Source organism: Mus pahari, chromosome 15 (genome assembly GCF_900095145.1).
Source record: "Mus pahari chromosome 15, PAHARI_EIJ_v1.1, whole genome shotgun sequence".
Taxonomy (NCBI): Eukaryota; Metazoa; Chordata; class Mammalia; order Rodentia; family Muridae; genus Mus; species Mus pahari.
The window spans coordinates 70,116,211-70,120,138 of record NC_034604.1 but is presented as its reverse complement, the minus strand read 5'-3'; positions in this window follow the sequence as shown (position 1 = coordinate 70,120,138).

The window sequence follows — 3,928 nt, the reverse complement described above, 5'->3', positions numbered from 1 at the left end:
AGGCCAGCCTGGTCTACAAAGTGAGTTCCAGGACAGCCAGGGCTATACAGAGAAACCCTGTCTCAAAACAACAACAACAACAACAACAAAAAAGACTGGTTTTCTGTCCACTCTCTAAGGGGTGAGGTGCCACGGATCCCCAAACTCCGATTGGCAGAGACGGGGAGAAACGACACAAATGCCAAGGAAGGTTCCAAACAGATTTCTTCTTTATCTCTCCCTGGCTCCAACTAACTCCAACTGAACTCTTCTCCAACTCTTCTCCAACTGAACTGTTTACAGCTTTTCCCACAGCATTCTCCTCCTCTCCAGGGCACATCCTGTTTTTCTCAGTCCTCAGAGCTACTTGAAAACAACATTCTCCCTTCTACAGGTGCATCCTGTTTTCAGTCCTCTGACCTAATCCCTGCCCCATCTCCTGGATCCTTTCAGAGTTCAGCCAGGGCCCATGGTGATAGTCCAGTGACTCTGCAGGCAGTACAGGCTCAGCAGGCTCAGATTCTTGCAGCCAGGGAACATGGGGCTTGGCACCTCTGCTCCCCACAGAGAGTTCAGGCTCAGGCTCTTGGCAAACAGGGATCACGGGGCTTGGCGCATCCGCTCCCCACAGTGAGGTGGGTCTAGGGGCTCTGGGACACCACAGAAGGATGTGTAGAGAGGGGCTGGTAAGATCTTACTCTAGAACAACCAGGGCCTGTTTCCTCACCTCTTTCCTGATCATCGTCCTTTGGCACTTTTGCCCCTTCAGAGTCCTCTTTAGTTGTTTTTATTCCTTTACAATGTCTTTCTTTAAAAAAAAAAAAACAACTTATTTTTATTTATACGAGTACACTGTAGCTGTCTTCAGACACACACCAGAAGAGTGCATCGGACCCCATTACGGATGTTTGTGAGCTACCATGTGGTTGCTGGGAATTGAACTCAGGACCTCTGGAAGAGCAGTCAGTGCTCTTAACCACTGAGCTATCTCTCCAGCCCTACAATTTCTTTTTTAAACTACTTATTATTGTATAGTCTAGAAAGGCCTGATACTCAAAATGTCACACAGTCTGGCCTCAGACTCAACAGTCTGGCCCCAAGTACTCAACACTGTCCAGTGTTAGGACTGAAGCCACGTGGAACCACACTCCAACTCCAGCAGACTCGCCTTTTGCCTCTCCTTCCCTTACCTCCTGCTCCCCCCCCCCCTTATCTTAGACTATAGTCTGGGCTGGATTTGAACTCATGGAGATCCTCCCTCCTGCTTCCAACCTCCTGAATGTCAGGACTTTAGGCATGGACCACCACACTCAGCTCATTGATGGTTTCTGGAGTGGCAAACGCCAACAGCTTTCATTTCGATTTGCTCAGATCCTTAAGATAAGGTGCTGTGGAATCACAGTCTATGTCACTAGGGCTTTTACAACTTGAAAGCTAAGTTACTCTTTGATCCATAGGCTGACGACTACACGTCTGCTCAGAGACCTGAAAACAACTTTAGTCTTAGAGCACTTGGGTGACCACGGGGATTGTCAACAGACAATACTATCTTGAAAGAGTCTTTTCTTCTGATCAGTAGTTCTGAACTTAAAGGAAGGTTGCAACATGTTGTGACCAGGTGTACAGTTATCCAAGCTTTGTTATTCTGTTTGTAGAACACAGAGACTTAAAAGGACACATGACAGGCCCTAGGAAGTTTTGAATGGGAAATGAGCATTGCTGTTCTCCTTAGCCACCAGCCCCATTAGCTCCTAAGAGGAGAACCAGCCTGTCCTTTGACACTTTAGGCTAGGCACTGACCTCGTTCTATGCACCAAAGTCCTAGATGGCACCCTTTTCCCAATAAAAGTCTGTTTACTTTACACTGATAACTGTCTGGTTGTTTGTCTAAAACAGGGCTACACATAGAATCTCCTTAGGCTCTAACCCAGGGCTGAAGAGACGGCTCAGTGGTTAAGAGCACATACTGCCCTGCTGGGGACCTGAGTGGTTCCAGCACCCACGGCAGCAGCTCACAATCACCTGTAACTCGACCTTCAGGGGACTTGACACGTGTGGCCTCTGCAGGCGCCATACTCAGCCACAGGCATACACATACACATTTGTAGGAAGCAGGTGCGGCCGCATGGGCCAAGATGGTGCCCTGGCTCATTACCAAGCCCCGTGATCCCTGCTTGTTTACCAAGAACCTGAACATGCACACTTGAATGATCATGCGCTGTCTGCCTGATGCAAAGCGTCATACAGCATGATATTGAGTCACTGGCCTATCAACGCGTACCTTGTCTGCGTGCATGGCTCGTGTATAGAGTGTGCTGAATGCTGATTGGATCATGAAGAATGGTGAAAGATGCATTCAGAGGATGGATGCGAATAAATTGGGCAATCCCCCAGAATAAAGCGGAAGCTGCTTGAACCCTGTCTTGGTGTATGTGTCGTCTTTTCCCCACCTCTGCTGGCCGGAGTCTGAGGTCGCGGCACACACTCACATATTTAAAAATAATCACTTCATAGGGCAACAAAATGCAGCATAATGAGGTAGGACTCCAAATCGCATAGAACCTGTGTGCTATAGATATTTAATGAATTATAGATGTTAGTGCTTCTAAAATAGTGGCCAAGAGTCTTAAACAGTGTCACAGACTGGGTGTGGCTGCTCATGTGTGTAATACCAGCACTCAGGAGGCTGAAACAGAAGGATTGTCACATGTGAGACTCTTTCTCCTCCACACCCCAAAAAGCTAGAGTATAAAATAATGTTATCGAATATCCCAAGTAGGAAAGAATTCAAAAGAACAGGGGTAGAACATGTTGAAAAGCCAATGGGAAGTGAAGAAATTAAGACTAGTCCTTCCAGAATGTTCACAGTGACTGAGAGGCAACTCAGCCCAACAGCTAGAAGGTAATACTTTCAAAGATGGAAGACACTTAAGTATTTTATATCTGGACCAGAGAGTGAATGAAGAAGGCAGACACTAACGATGAGACACTAGAGCTTTGACACAAGAAAGACATAACGGAAAAGATAACAGTATAGTGACTCACACCTGTAAATCTCAAGACTGCTGGTAGAGGAAGAAAGATCACAGTAAGAAGCCATCAGTCTAGTTCAAATAGCAAGTTCCGGGGCCGCCAGTGCTGCATGCACCATGAGATCCTGTCTCAGAAAGCTGGAAGCAAGAAAGAAGTGGGCTGGAAAGATGACTAGGTGGTCAAAAGTGCTTCTTGCTCTGCCAGAGGACCCTGCAAGTCGCATGGCAGCTCACACCTGCCTGTAACTCCACCTCCAGGGAAACATGCCCTCTTCTGACCTGCGTGGGCAGCCCCTATCTCCATACACACACACACACAAACACACACACACACACACACAATAAACCTTAAAAAAAAAGAGAGAGAGAGAACTCACTTAAGTCATAAATGAATGTGAAAACGAAGGAGGAAATCCTAGAGCCTACGTGTGTCCACTTCTAGCGGAAATTGGGCAGAAGCAAAGGCAGATGGAAAAGGTGCAAGGCTTGTATTCCTGAAAGCCCTTGACAGCCATAGTGTTGGTAGCCTTTCCTGCTGGGGCACGATTTAAAAGAAAATCTGCGGATAATTCCCAAACCTTTATCCTTTGACCGGGAGGAGGGGTGTCTAAGCATAGCTAATCCCCTCAACAACTGTCCAGACCCAGGGCCAAATACAGTACGAATTAGGAGAACCCAAATACTGGCAAATCCCAACTCCAACGGTTCTACTAACCATTCCCTCACAGCCTCTTGATTGACGGGGATCGCGCAGACTCTCTGGATCAAACGCTTAGCGTGACCTTGATTGACTCGGTAAAGAATCCGTCTGTGGCCGATGATTGGTTGGCATGTCTGGGCTCTGGCCAATCCCGAAGGGGGCGGGCTGGTTAAGCGTCCGGTTTGCAGCAGGCACAGGTCCGTTGGTGGCGGGCTAC